Source organism: Pseudophryne corroboree, chromosome 6 (genome assembly GCF_028390025.1).
Source record: "Pseudophryne corroboree isolate aPseCor3 chromosome 6, aPseCor3.hap2, whole genome shotgun sequence".
NCBI lineage: Eukaryota > Metazoa > Chordata > Amphibia > Anura > Myobatrachidae > Pseudophryne > Pseudophryne corroboree.
Window position 1 is genome coordinate 396,441,850 of NC_086449.1, and position 16,940 is coordinate 396,458,789.

Sequence of the window (16,940 nt, forward strand, 5' to 3'; positions counted from 1 at the left end):
CACATACAAAAACTCTACTTTAATAAATACACAAAACACATTAGACCAAGCACATTGCAAACATCTATATTTATATTAAACATGTAAATAGAAATAGGTTCTTTTATGGCTACAAAGTGTTCTTCAGGTATTTATAAAATACTTAATTGATCATGAACATTACAATTCAGTCACTAATTGGATTTGTAATTGAGGAGGGCTTGTGGACTTTTAATTGGAAGGTGTTATTCCACTTAATAGTAAAAAAAAAACAATGTGGTGCGTTTCTCCGCAAAAGTGAGCACTTTAACTGATAAATGTGTAAATCTACGACTACCTAGTATTTTTACGAATAAGTATGTGTTAATGCGATGGGTTCGCATTGCTGCGATGTTTTTGCATTGCTGCGATGTCATTTGGCGTACGCCCACTTTGTGTAATAATGCGTGCGAATGAGCAAAAATACGTTGGGGGCGGATGTTCGCAAAATTACTACATTAACGCAACTTTACTAATAGGTTGTGCGAACGAAAAACTTAGCGATCAACTCGGAATGAGGGCCCTTGTGCGGATCAATCATGACATGAGGTTGTCTTCCAAAAACAACCCAAAAAGACACAAATACCAAAACAAAAACAAATTTCGAAGAGGGTGATTCGTCGAGTGAAGATCTGGGAGTGGTTCCGAAGCTACATAATACTAGTGGCAGTATCTATGATCACAATAGTACAATTTCAGGCTTTGCTCCTACTTCTAGGCGTACCATTATCTACACACAAATTTCTGCGCAATTTTTTCTTTGCGGTAAACACAGCAGCATCCGTGGCGGCAAGAAATGCCTCTACCCAGTTTGAGAAAACATCAGTGCACACCAATACATAACAATAATTCCTAAAGGGTGTTAACTGTACAAAGTCGATTTGTATTTCCTGAAAAGATCCATCTGCAGGGGGGATATGGGATGGCTCTGTTGGTATTGCTTTACCAATATTCTTAATCAAGCAAGTAAGACAGGTCATTGCTCTCTTTACCTGCATGAGAATAGAATACTGGCGCACACCAGTAGGCTCTCATCAGCCTGCACCTACCCTCTTTGCCTAGATGAGTCAGACCATGTGCCACCTTAGCTAGACTTGGAAGGTATGCTCTGGAGGCTACTGGCTTACCATGTCCACCTGCCCACAGTCCTGAGGACTCCTGGCCATACCCCTTTGTCCTCCAGACTGCCTCTTCCTGCAGGGAACACACATTTTTGTATCTTAATTTAACTATTGTGTGTTTGCAATATAGAGTACCATGAGCATAACTCAAAAAAAGAAAAGAAAAAAGAAACATCTCTAGAGAAGAGAAAGAAGAAGAAAATGAAAAAGAAAATGTCAGGTTTGCCATTCACCAACAGGCATATCAGTGTCTATACAAAATTTCCCTGCACCAGTATTCCCATTCTCCACCCTTTGTGCATGACAAGGCACACTGCAGTAATACTGGTGTCATCGTGCTGTTGAGATATACTGGGTTTGGGCAGAACTCTGAAGGACCTAGGCATGTGGAGTTTGAACTGTACTTTGGGTCCATGTATTGTACCACCCTGTGTGAATGCAAAAGATGAAGAGGAAAACTGTAGAGAAACAGAATAGAGGTTGGTGACAGATGAGTTTGTAGAGGTGAAGAAGATTTTATAAAAATTTGACAACTGGATTGGGCACTACGGGGAAGTGATTCTCTACTTGGTCTACTCCCCTTAAAAAATTCTATGTTTATCGTATCGCTGTTCGGACTATCCCAGCCATCAATCCAGTGTCCTGTCCATCCTAAGTTCATAGGGAACCCGGTATCTGTGAGACAATTTCCTCTACCTGTGATGGACATGCATCTAGAACAGTGAAATGTAACATTAGTAAGTTGCATTTATTCTGTTCTTCCCATTAACCGAATCTGTGTTTTCTATATGGCTTCTGATTCCTTACTACTGTATATGTCCCTTGGTCCCATCTATGTGTTTAATAATGTGGCTTGTGTTTTCTGTCTAGGGGATCTATATTGACTATGTGTCCTACTACTCCTACAATCTCTGTCAAAATGCCCTTCCTTCCTACAAGTGTAACATATTATTGACCATTAGGGATCTGGGGTTTGGACTGATGGGTCTTTCCTATATGTGCCAGTATACTTACCGTCCTCAACCTCTCCACCTGTTGTTCTCTGCGCCTAACACTATTCTTGTGATGTTTAATAGCACACTATCTAAAATTAGCTACTGTGACCTTTCCAATTTTGCAAAGAAGTCTGCACCCTGACACTCAATGCCTTATTGAGCCCGTCCACTTGCACAGAGACAGCCACCTCCATTTGCCGAATTAGTGTTTACCAGTGGTCTTATCCAGATGGAGAGTTTTCTATTTCTGCAAAAGACAAAAACAAAAAAAAGTTTAACAAGCTTCTAGGTCATGCAAAGTATTTCATTCAATCCTTCTCATCCCGTATTAAGGGACTGTACGTGGTCCAACAAACATTTCCAAACTCATCTTTACTAGGGGCATTACTAGGAATGAATACTTCTTATATGGTAACTGAAAGAAATACCCTGGGTTACCTTGTCTCTGTCCACTTTCCTACTGGCAAATACTAATGTGCAGACAGGTTTTTCTCCATTTCTGACGTTACTTTCTTGATTTTTTTTTGTTTTATTTTTGGGTTTTACTATATATGTACATGAATGATACCATACTTACCTGTTCCACTGGTCTCAGCCACTTCCCCCACAGACTACTGCTCTTCTTTTACCGGTTGGATACTCCTCTGGGTACATGAGAAATGGCTGAAAATGATCAGGTCACCTTCTCCTCCTAAATAAAACTTCAACATATATAGGTTACAGTCATATTTTTATTATTTTCTATAGTTTGTATGCTGGTCGTAAATGCTTCCACATCTACATATGGCGGTGTACTTGCATTCTCTTTTTTTTTTTTCTTCCTACTTATTTATTGTTGCTACAAGTTCAAACAGTTCTTATATTTCCATTCTCGTCTTATATGACTTTGGTTAGACATACCACCTGCAATACCTTAGGATCAAACTCACCAACCCCTCTTGCTGTCACAAGTTTAAACAATTTGTATGTCTGACCCTTTGTTTTTGGGATTTTATCAGACATATTCTTATCCTTAAGTTCTGCAATACCTCTGGTTCAAAGCTGCTCGCCTAAGGGAATGGTACCCTATCTTTGTCAGTCATACATTCCCATTCAGAGAAAAAGTCTTCAGCGTGTGGACCATATTTCCCACACATTATACTTTTTCCGTTAAACTTCGCTGACCCCCTGGGCCGCCGCTATTCAACCTGAACCCTGGTTAAACGTCCCTTACTTGAGCAACTGGCTCCCATAATTGTGGGCCTTTTCCCACAAACACCAAAATACTCAATATAAGGCGACGGTGAAAGTTCTCCGAGCGCTTCCACCCGCTCATTGCCCACGTTGGCCAGTACTACCATACACTGTCGATAGCGAAGGCAATGTACCCCACCTAGGGCCCCTATCAGACCTTACAACACCATAATTTCTTTCGGTGGAAGTTCTGTTTGGAATATATTCCTGAGAGAAGCAGCGAAAAATTCCTTTTTGGTATCTTTCAACTAGAATTGTTTGCAGGGTGAAAAACAGAGAAATTAGATAACTATCCTTCACCCTTTCCAGTGAAGGCCACCAGGGAGATTTCCCGACGTTGTCAAAGAAAAACCCCTTTGTCTATACAATCACGTCTGCGTATGCTCTTCCACAGTGCATATGACACAATAATATCACGTTGCGCTGTGCAGAACAAACGGACATGTGATGCAATAACACAGCCTATAGATACTAGTTATCTATATGCCCTACGATTGCTGTAGACCACTTAGCCTAGACCACTCCAGACCACTTTAGTTGTATGGGATACCACTTCAGACCACTTCAGTTCCTAATAACGCAGGGTAGCGAACCCTACGCCACCGGGCCTCTACTAACCCGGTGTTACCACTTCAGACCACTTCAGTTTCTGGGTTCAGTTCCACTCTGTCCGCTTTCACTCACTCAATTACACTTTGGTTTTTTTTCTGTACAGAAAATATTTTCATTCAGATAGGCAGCTTTACCCCAGAGGCAATACAGTTTTTAAACTAAATTTAGAGTAACCTGCTTTTGAAATCTGATAGTTATGTGCTATTTTATGAAATGTCTACTATCCCACCTTTGAACTAAGCGACACTATTGTATAATTTGTTCTTACGCACTTTGCGCAAACACGCAACCGTGCGTGTCTCTTACGCTGCGTGCGCAGTCCTGTACTTTGTCCGAGACACGTGTACATAACCCTGCATCCGCAATAAATCACACAGCTCTATAATGTGAACAATACTAATTACTATTGCCCACTAGACACAACTTGTTCTGTATAAACTTTTATGCAGACCTGCGTTTGTTTCTTTATGCTTGCTTCCTTAAAATACTGTTATTTCAAATTTACCTATAAATTTACTTATATAGCAACAAATGTATCCTATTTCACATAGATCTATAATGACTCTAGCAATAATCAATAATTGAAATGATATGATTCAGATTGGATAGCTATCTTGCAGAACATACACTGATATAAATATACACATAATAATAATTATATATATGTACCATTCACTGGTCTCCTATGAGACTCATTTACCCATTTAGTGCTTCTAATTTGCATATCAACAGAGGTTCATATGCCTGTTCAAGAGGGTAGTGGGACAGGTTAATTAACATTTCAATGGCTATCCTAAACTAACAAGCAGAGTTACTAAATCCTAGAGGTAAATAATTTTTTTTCTTTTTTTTATCTGTGTGTAATTCTTACATCAAGTATTCATCTCTTAACTCTCACTAGGCCCAGCTGAAACTATTTGTAATTGACTATGGCATGGGTTAAATAAATACATTGGTAACTCATAAATGGTGTTTTGATGTGACAAGGAAAGCTGATAATTCTGAGCAGTGAAAATCAGCCATTTAGAAAAATGACCTTCCCAAAATGGCCGCTGCTCCTCCCCCTTCCACATCCATGAGGATTACACAAAATGGTGGACAGGCCATGTGGTTAGTCCAAAATGGAGGACAGACCATGCGGCTTCCTTTGTCACAAAGAAATCACACATCATACAAGCACCAGAAGTTATTTTAGGCCTGAGTTAAAAATAAAAACTATATCAAGGCTATGCAGCAACTTTTAAATATACTTTTAAACCTACTTAAACAGATAAACAATCCAATCTGAATCAAACACAATATGACTTATTTGAACCTTGTTTTGCAACATTAAAAATACATTTTTTCATCTTAAATATTATGAGAAACGCATTGTCCCTTGAATTTCATATCAGCGTCTTACTGATACCACAACAATACATTAACGTGGATGTTATTTTCATCAGCTTCTCAATGCGTCTATTGGAACCGGTCAATTACAGCCGCGTTTGTAATGTACAGTGCATCATTAAGAACGTCATATCCCAGACGAGCCCCCATCTAAGAATGCCAAATTGATTTCTCACAAATATTTAAAATCCCCGCTCTAATATATATTGTAAATGCCTGCACCTCTTATTACCATATTCCATGAATGTGCGCTATACATCGCAAAACACTGCATCCCATAAGAGAAAACAATACACCCACACATTATCTGAGTTCCAAAGCTCATTGATGTATATATTTGTTATTAAAAAGGATATAGATTCAATATATATTACAAAGTACAGTATACCTATAGTTACATGGTTACACTCACACAGTAAGTGTTATGATACCAGTACTCCTGACCGGAGGAGATCTTATGACAATGGCCAGAGTACTGGAAGGGAATGCTGGTTACGGGAGCAGGAAAGACTAGTTGCCCCTGGCGCCCTAACTCTATTGTCTCACCCGTGCTATCGGAAATCCCTTGCGAGACTATGGTTTCTTGAGCCCCTGGCAGCCACGTTTGAAAGGCGGATTATGTCTGCCCAACTCCGGTGCCCCCCGGTCTTAGTGAGAGACAAAGGGAAATCCGAGGCAGGATGATGACAAGAGGACCTCTGACTACAACAGGCCAAGGGCAACAAGCTAACTAACCAAACTTGAAGTATGCGCGGAAAAACCGCCAGATAAAAGGACAACCAAAATCCACTAGTCCATTACTCCTACCCAGCACCGCTGGATACCAGAGTGGATCTGTGGGAGCGGAATCCTCCGCAAAAGCTCCGAAACACAAATAATAAATAATAAGTAATAAAGCGGCCAAGCCGCAACACACGGCTACGCCGCGACTCACGAACACCACTGGATGTTTAACGGTGCTCAGTCAGGACTCTAGGAACAGATGACGACTTCCGAGTGCAGGACAACTGAGGACAGGAACGACTGGATACAGCAGGACTGGAAATACTCTCAGCAAACAGATACAGCATGCAGGAAGCTATTACCGGCGTCTGTGTGAGGCACTGCAAGAGCATATAAACCGAAGCCCTCCAATCAACTGCTGCCAGTGCTGATTGCATGAATGCCGTGCAGCTGCCTTGCTGCACGGCCAGGAAACAGGTGCCCTTACTAATTTAAATGGACCCAGCAACAGGGAACGCGGTCCGCCAGTGGCGTCCCCGTTGCTAGGGTCCGTGCGGCTCCGTGCGCCCGGCGTCTAGCATTGCCAGGGAGCCGGCGGCTGTACGCGCATGGCGTCCCTGGTTGCTAGGCGCCGGGCCGCACCGACGAGCGGACCCCGGCGCCTAACAGTACCCCCCCCCTTGAGGAGGGGTCAAGGAACCCCTAAAGCCAGGTTTCCGAGGAAATTCCCGAAAAAATGCCCTCTTGAGCCTCGGGGCATGGAGATCCTTATCCAGGACCCAAGACCTTTCCTCTGGACCATAGCCTCTCCAGTGCACCAGAAAATAAAGCCGACCCCGGGACAATTTGGAATCGAGAACCTTCTCCACCAAGAACTCCTGTTGTCCCTGTACATCTACTGGTGATTTCCCCTGAGAGATCTTCCGAGGAAATCTACTTGAAGAAACGTATGGTTTCAACAGGGAGCAATGGAACGTATTTCCGATCCGGAGAGCTCTTGGTAAACGTAACCGGAAAGCAACTGGGTTGATTTTTTTAATAATATGAAATGGTCCAATAAATTTGGGGCCCAATCTAGCTGAGGTTTGTCGAAGTCTAATGTTACGAGTCGACAACCATACCCTGTCTCCCACCTTAAAAGTGCAAGGATGTCGGAGCCTGTCCGAAAAATTTTTCTCTCGAAATGCCGCTTTTCTGAGGGCAAGGTGCACTTTTTTCCAAATGACTCTGAGATGAGAGGTTAAGGTTAGCGAGGAAACAGAAGAATGTTGAAAAAAAGAATTAGCTCTGGGGTGAAAAACAAAAACTGAAAAGAATGGAGACACATTAGTGGAGGAATGACAAGAATTATTGTAAGCAAACTCCGCCAAAGGAAGAAACTCGGACCAATCATTCTGGAGTTTGGCTGAGTACAAACGCAAATACTGTTTTAATGATTGATTAACTCGCTCGGTCTGCCCGTTGGATTGGGGATGGTAACCGGATGTTAAAGACAATTTCATCTTTAATGAGGCACAAAAGGACTTCCAGAATTGTGCAATGAATTGTGGACCCCGATCAGAAACAATATCAGTGGGCAACCCATGAAGTCTGAAAACATGGCGGAGAAACAAAACAACCAATCCCTGGGCAGATGGCAGTCGGGGAAGAGCAATGAAATGAGCCATCTTGCTAAAACGGTCCACTACCACCCATATGACTCGGAATCCGGCTGACAGAGGGAGGTCTACCACAAAATCCATGGAAATATGAGACCATGGCCTGAGAGGAACATTTAAGGGCATAAGTTGCCCGATAGGCAAGGAACGGGGAACCTTATGCTGTGCACAGACCTGACAAGAAAAAACAAACTCCTTAATGTCTTTAGAAAGACCAGGCCACCATACTGAGCGGGAGACTAATTCCAAAGTCTTAGAGATCCCCGGATGCCCGGCAACTTTGCTATCATGAAATTCAGTCAAAACAGTAGCTCTCAAAAACTCAGGGACGTAAAGACGACCAGCAGGAGTATTTCCAGGAGCTTGATGTTGAAGCTGCTTTAACTGGGTAAATAAATCTTGTGTGACGCCTGCCCAAATGACTGAAGACGGAAGTATGGGAGTAACATGACTGTTATTATGAACTGGAAGAAAACTGCGTGACAGGGCATCCGCCTTGGTATTCTTGGAACCTGGCCTAAAGATGATAATAAACTTGAAACGAGTAAAAAATAAAGCCCAACGAGCCTGCCGGGCATTCAGCCGCTTAGCTGATTCGATGTACTGAAGATTTTTGTGGTCAGTCAATACTGAAATGGTATGTGTTGCTCCCTCAAGCCAATGTCTCCACTCCTCGAAAGCCCATTTAATAGCCAGTAACTCCCGGTTACCAACATCGTAGTTGGATTCAGCGGATGAGAATTTCCTGGACATGAAGGCACAAGGATGTAGTTCCAGAGACTCCGGATCCTTTTGAGATAGGATAGCCCCCACTCCAACCTCCGAGGCATCAACCTCAACAATGAAGGGCAATTCTGGGTTGGGATGTCTGAGGACTGGAGCTGAGACAAAAGCTTGTTTCAAGGCCTGAAAGGATAACTCAGCTTCACGTGACCAGTTGGTAGGATCCGCTCCCTTCTTAGTCAGTGCCACCATGGGAGCAACCAGGTCGGAAAAAGAATGAATAAATCTTCTATAATAATTTGCAAACCCTAAAAAGCGCTTATTTGCTTTTAAGTTGGTGGGTTGCGCCCAACTAAGGATGGCTTGGAGCTTCTTAGGTTCCATGCAGAATCCCCGAGGGGAAATAATGTACCCTAAAAAGGATACCTCCGTGACATGAAACTCACACTTCTCCAGCTTGGCATATAGATGATTTTCACGTAATTTCTGAAGAACCTGACGCACCTGGGTAACATGTTGTTCAATTGAGTCAGAATAGATCAGGATGTCGTCTAAGTAAACGACCACGAACCTTCCTAGAAAGTCACGGAGCACATCGTTAATGAGATCCTGGAAAACTGCCGGAGCGTTAGACAAGCCGAACGGCATCACCAGATACTCGTAGTGACCCGACTGAGTACTGAAAGCCGTCTTCCACTCATCTCCAGACTTGATTCGGATGAGGTTATATGCTCCCCTCAGGTCAATTTTAGAAAAAATCACAGCTGAACGCAGCTGATCAAAGAGGACAGAAATCAGCGGCAGAGGATAAGTATTTTTAACTGAGATCTTATTCAGGGCTCTAAAGTCAATGCAAGGTCTGAGTGATCCATCTTTTTTCTCCACAAAGAAGAAGCCTGCACTTAAAGGGGATTTAGATGGCCTGATAAATCCTTTCCCTAGACTCTCCTTAACATACTCATTCATGGCCGCAGTTTCTGGCCCGGATAAAGCATATAACCTTCCCTTTGGCAATGTGGCACCGGGAATTAGCTCAATAGCACAATCATAAGGCCGATGGGGAGGCAGAATGTCCGCATTGCCCTTGGAAAACACATCAACAAAGTCCTGGTATTCCACGGGAATGAGTTCGGGAATGGCAGCAGCTATTCTAACGGGAAACGTAATACATTTCTTATTACAGATGGTACCCCATTGTGAAATCTCCCCCGACTGCCAATCAATGGTGGGATTATGAAAGGCCAGCCAAGGGTGACCCAGAACCACTGGAACTGCTGGGCAATGGGTAAGGAAGAACTCGATCTTTTCGGAATGAAGAGCTCCTACCGTAAGTAGTACAGGAGGTGTACAGAGGGAAATAACCCCATTGGACAAGGGACTCCCATCTAAACCATGCATGGTGATACACCTACCCAAGGCTAACTGAGGAATACCTAAGGCCTTGGCCCAAGTTAAGTCCATAAAGTTCCCTGCAGCTCCACTGTCAACAAAAGCCGACACCGAAGAACTGAGGCTGCCAAAGGAAACTTTAGCTGGGACAAAAAGGGAGTTATTCGAGGAGATAAGCTGCAGACCAAAGTGAACCCCCTCACAATTCACTTGGTCGAGGCGTTTCCCGACTTGTTCGGACAATTACGGGCAAAATGTCCCTTACCCCCACAGTACAAACAAAGACCAGAGTTTTGCCTTCTGGCTCTTTCTTCTGGAGACAGTCGGGAGAGACCCATCTGCATGGGCTCCTCTACGTCCTCAGGAATGGAAAATACACATGGAGTAGTCCTGACTGGTGCTCCTTTTTCAGCCCTCCGCTCTCTGAGACGTTGATCAATCTTAATAGAAAGCTCCATGAGTTTATCGAGAGTCTCAGGAGTGGGATACTGAAGGAGACTGTCTTTTATAGACTCAGATAAGCCGAGGCGAAACTGACTGCGCAGGGCTGGGTCATTCCAGCCACAGTCGTTCGACCAACGGCGAAACTCTGTACAATAAACCTCTGCAGGATTTCTACCCTGTCTGAGAGCGCGTAACTGACTCTCAGCGGATGCCTCTCTATCAGGGTCATCATACAAAAGCCCTAAAGACCCCAAAAAAGCGTCGACTGACAACAATGCCGGATCCTCTGCTTTTAAACCAAATGCCCAGGTCTGAGGATCCCCCTGGAGCAAAGAAATAATGATTCCAACCCGCTGAGATTCAGTACCTGAGGAGATCGGTCTTAAACGAAAATAAAGTTTACAGGATTCTTTAAAATTGAAAAACTCCTTCCTATCACCAGAAAAACGGTCAGGCAAGTGCATTTTTGGTTCAGGGACTACCCTCGGGGAAGTTCGTAAAAGATCTTCCTGCGACTTCACCCGCAGGGAAAGATCCTGAACCATCTGAGTAAGTTCTTGAATCTGGCTGACTAGGAGCTGACCAGGATTTGGCCCTAAACCTGTGGGATTCATGAGGCCGATAACTCTTACAAAACTGCATAAGGAAAAAATCAAACCCTGTTTAATTTTAAGTTTTGGTTTGGCCGGTAATAATGTTATGATTCCAGTACTCCTGACCGGAGGAGATCTTATGACAATGGCCAGAGTACTGGAAGGGAATGCTGGTTACGGGAGCAGGAAAGACTAGTTGCCCCTGGCGCCCTAACTCTATTGTCTCACCCATGCTATCGGAAATCCCTTGCGAGACTATGGTTTCTTGAGCCCCTGGCAGCCACGTTTGAAAGGCGGATTATGTCTGCCCAACTCCGGTGCCCCCCGGTCTTAGTGAGAGACAAAGGGAAATCCGAGGCAGGATGATGACAAGAGGACCTCTGACTACAACAGGCCAAGGGCAACAAGCTAACTAACCAAACTTGAAGTATGCGCGGAAAAACCGCCAGATAAAAGGACAACCAAAATCCACTAGTCCATTACTCCTACCCAGCACCGCTGGATATCAGAGTGGATCTGTGGGAGCGGAATCCTCCGCAAAAGCTCCGAAACACAAATAATAAATAATAAGTAATAAAGCGGCCAAGCCGCAACACACGGCTACGCCGCGACTCACGAACACCACTGGATGTTTAACGGTGCTCAGTCAGGACTCTAGGAACAGATGACGACTTCCTAGTGCAGGACAACTGAGGACAGGAATGACTGGATACAGCAGGACTGGAAATACTCTCAGCAAACAGATACAGCATGCAGGAAGCTATTACCGGCGTCTGTGTGAGGCACTGCAAGAGCATATAAACCGAAGCCCTCCAATCAACTGCTGCCAGTGCTGATTGCATGAATGCCGTGCAGCTGCCTTGCTGCACGGCCAGGAAACAGGTGCCCTTACTAATTTAAATGGACCCAGCAACGGGGAACGCGGTCCGCCAGTGACGTCCCCGTTGCTAGGGTCCGTGCGGCTCCGTGCGCCCGGCGTCTAGCGTTGCCAGGGAGCCGGCGGCTGTACGCGCACGGCGTCCCTGGTTGCTAGGCGCCGGGCCGCACCGACGAGCGGACCCCGGCGCCTAACAGTAAGCAGTTAGAACATACAATTACATACAGTTATATGCCATTACATACAGTTTCAGTTACATGCCAGCGATACAATTACCATTCCCTCCAATGCAGCTTATGTCTCCCTCTCTCTGTAAATAAATACAGGAACTGAACTGCCAGCAACTCCTCCATCATCCTCTGAGACCAAAAAGCAAGTAGCTGACCTCCTGTGTGGTCAGCTTATGTCTCATCTAGTTTCTGGGAGAGGGGACTCATGATGAGTCACCAGTTCCTTTATATATGGTAATCAGATTCAGCCTTGAAGACATCCAAAGGGCTGGCCTGAGTTTCCTGTTTGGAATATCTATTGTTCTAATAAAAGTGATTTTAGCTTTTATACATTCAATCATAATTATCCGCTGCAATGTCCTACAACTTAATAACAAGTATCAAATTAATCTACACATTAAGCTGGTTGTTTTAATAGTAAACATGACCGGTCTATCTTGTTTAGTTCAAATAATACACATTCATGACTTTACTTCATTAAATAATTTTAAATCATCATGATGTCTGGCGCTTGATATTATTATAATTATGTACTGTATGACATAAGTGTCGAATCCATCTCTGTGGCATGTCCATGTAAATGCGTGTGTTATCATATATTGCTTTGCTCGCTGCGCATATTTGCAAGTATAGCAACTTAAATGTGTGTAGTTTGTATGTTCTCTTTATATAATATTTTTTACTTTGACAGGGAGGATAGGGACACTCTGCACCATAGCTGTAACAAGACATTTTGGTGCCCATAGACAGAAAGTAAAACTGTGCTTTCCCACCCATATTCCAAATAAGGGACAGTTCACGCCAACAATGTACATCAAAAATGTAGGGGTGTAGTTTTGTTTTTACATTGCATCAGGTAGAACCTCCTATACACATTAAGCCAGGTAGAGCCCGTTCTACACATTGCACCAAGTAGAGCACGTTCTACACATTGCATCGGGTAGAGCACGTTATACACATTGCACTAGGTAGAACCACCTATACACATTGTGCCAGGTAGAGCACGTTCTACACATTGAACCAGGTAGAGCACTTATACACATTGCACCAGGTAGAGCATGTTATACACATTGCACCAGGTAGAGCACGTTATACACATTGCATCAGGTAGAGCACGTTAAACACATTTCACTAGGTAAAGCACGTTATACACATTGCACCAGGTAGAACCTCCTATACACATTGTACCAGTTAGAGCACATTATACACATTGTACCAGGTAGAGCACATTATACACATTGCACCAGGTAGAGCACTTATACACATTACAGCAGGTAGAGCACATTATACACATTGCGCCAGGTAGAGCACATTATACACATTGCGCCAGGTAGAGCACTTACACAAATTGCACCAGGTAGGGCACGTTATACACATTGCACCAGATGGAACCCCCTATACACATTGCACCAGATAGAGCATGTTATACACATTGCACCAGGTAGAGCACTTATACACATTGCAGCAGATAGAGCACGTTATACACTTTGCACCAGGTATAGCACTTAGTAAGTATATGATTAAAAAACAGGACAATAAATTAGTTTAAACACATTATTAAATAATACATTTTATATATGTAATGGGTTTATGGTGCTGCTATGATTGGAGCCACAGACTGGATTTAGACACTACAAAAGTGTTGCGGTAGGAGGGGGCGAGAGGGTGACAATGCTGCTGGGCTGCTATCATACCGGAGGTAAGCATTCAGGATCCTGGCTGTTGGGATCCCAGCAGCCATAATACCAACGCCGGAATCCCGACAGCTGACAGAATACCAATGCTGCTTCCCTACGACGATATCCCGTCAGGATCCTGAAGGTAAGTATGCACTGCCACCACAGGTTTAGCGTGCGGGAGTGGGGGTTAGGTTTAGGCACACTCAGGGGGAGTTAGAGTATGGGGTGGGGGAGGTTAGGGTTAGGCTACAGAGAGGAGGGGTTAGGGTTAGGCACTAAGGGGGTAGGGTTAGGTTTAGGCTGTTGGAAAGGGGGGGTTAGGTTTACGCACTTCTGGGGGGAGCTTAGGGATACAGTATGCTGCAGAGTGGGAGGGATAGGGGTAGGGGAGGGAGGTTCGGGTACCCTCTGCACCCTTGTCGGCATTGCTACGATCGCTTTGCATACTAGCAATAATAAATATAGCATATAATGAATGCCTACACTCTGATCCACCTGAATATGGCCTGAGACAGTTACCTGATTGTATTTATTATTTATTGCACAACTTTGAAGAAGCTATTATTATTAATAATAATAATAATATTTTTTTATTATTGTTATTATTATTATTATTATTATTATAATACAAAAGGGGCAAAAGTAATTAAATACAAGAACTCCTGTTATTAGAATCCTAACAACACAGTGCAGTAGGGATGTATATAATATTTGCATCTATAGACAACCATACACATCCAATACATGTAATGTCTGACTGTTTAGCACAGTACACATCTACTGACTGCTGTAGGCACCGAAACTATAAGTGTCAGAATGCTGGGACTTGCAGTTCCACGCTGTTTGCCAGGTACTGGCACCAAGGGGTGAGACTCACCGATGTGGCGTGCTCCTCCCGGGTTATATGCATCCTCTACATCATCCTGATCAGCAGCTCCTGCTCCCTCCCACCTGCTGCAGCGAATCTCTCAAGCAGCATTAGAACCCACCCCACTTGCGGGACAACCCAGACACCGACGCCGGGCCGCACTGCTTGGTCAGGTCCTGTAGCTCGGAGCCCAGGCTCTTTCGCCATGCTGTACACATCGTCCACGGACAGGAAGGCCGGGACCCGCAGCCACACCATCTCCTGTTGCTCCTCCATCACCTGAGTGCGCTAGTGGTAGGAGCCGCGGGACAGATGCTGCTGCTGTCTCCAGGCTCCAATATGGCGGCTCCAATAGCGGCGCCCCTTAAGTATGGCGCCCTGTTTGGCCGCTCTATTATTGAGCCAGAAGAGGAGTTAAACAGGGTGGAGATAATATGGTATAAGTTTGCATGGATTTTGCATAATGTGTATGGGGAGTATTCAATTAGGTCCATTTTTTTCACCTAGGATTGGCCTTATTCTATAGTAGGACTGTTTTTTTGCCTAGGCAAAAAATTCAACAGGAGCGGAAAAACATGTTGATCGGCGAATCCACATGTTTTCCACCCTGCGCTGGCAAAAATGCGGGATGTTTTCACTGATTTTGATTCATTTTTCGCCAGTGCCTTTTCACAAAAAAAAAAAGGTGAAAAGTCATTGGCGAAGATCCCTTAAAAACAGGTGAAAACCAGCCTCAATTGAATTGGCAGGTGGGTGAATTTAACAGCTCCAAGATTATCAGAGCTAATTGAATACCCCCCCTAAAACTGCTAAGAATAATCTGGCTTAGTTATATGTATTGTATATTGCTATATTTTAGGGCAACAAATGTCAGTTATTGCCAGGGACAATGACTTAACTTATTTTTTTTTCAACTCCACTGCAAAATTTACAGTCAGTGACCTCTATAGTTCTGATTCAGATATACCTTAAATGTAAAGTAAGCAGGAGACATTAAAGAGAATTTCACATAAAATAGTAATCTACTGTATAATATGAAACGGTATGACAGAGCTTCACATATGTATTATTATTACATAGGACAAATGAAAAAAAACTGTGACTGACTTCCCGTCATTTATTTTAGTTACATAACTCGCTAGAACACAAGTAAGTAATGCTACAAATACACTTGCACATTAATGATAGCAATGGGACTGTTTACGATAGTATGCACTGAGCGCTACATCTTCTACTTTCATAAAATTCACTTACATTTTCCATACCACCACTTCTATATTTCCACTTCAATCACTGCCTATATTTTTTGCTGGTGGCCTGGTGTACCAGCAGGTCTTCAGCAGGTGGGCAACAGCTGCAGTAAGGTGTAGTGGCTTGTCGTTCTCCTCTGCTGGCTCCTGTTGCTGCAGTGCTGCTTCTGACAGCTGTCAGGTGGACGTGGTTCCCATAGATACACGCGCTGCCCTGCAGTAGTGCTAAAATGTGATGTCACATTTGCGCCAATTTCAAGTTCACACAATATAAGGGAAGTCTATGGACACTACTCAATGCCATAGTATAGACTTACATACCATACTCCAGCGTCCAAGCCTTGTGCATTTCTCAGCTGATTAAGTTCCTGATTCCTACTAGTACTCCTGTGTTCTGTACCTTGTCTGTCCCTTGCCTGTTCACTGCCTGTTCCTGTACCCATGTTCCCATCTGGTCCCATCCCAGATTGGTAACTACTTTACTGCATGTCTCACAGTGAATACCCAATACTCCTGTGTATACCAGTCCCCATACTTAGGAATCCATACAGAGGGCTGCAACAACTTGCATGATGGTCACAGAGAAGCCCAAATCCCATCGCAGGGGTCCTAAATCCCCTTGTGCACATAGGCAATTCTATAATGGGTGCATTGTGTGCATTGCACATGGGCCCCTAGGTCCAGGGGGCCCACACACACACTACACCCATATAGTATACTTACCCCTCCGGTGTCCTGCGATGGCCCTGCAGTGCTAATACAACTTGGAAAATGGCTTGGAAAACTTGGAAAATGGCTGCGGCTGCCATTTCCGGGTGATTTGCTCATGCGCACTGGAGACGTTCCCGAGAATGAGGGTGCCATGTTCCCGGAGACCTGCACCTGCATTATGCCAGAGTCTACTAGCTGCTTGAGAGGAGGGGGCCTGCAATGGAAGCTTGTGCACCTTTTTTTCTGGGTCCCTGCAATCAAGAAATATGGGTCAGCATCCTCCTATTAATCCATGAAATGCTACAACTATTCATTGAAGAGTACCCTATTATTGCAAAATCTGTATATATATATATTTAAAATTAGTTATGTCTTCACCACTCTTTTATTATTCCTTTACATACTAAATAGATTACAGATAACATTG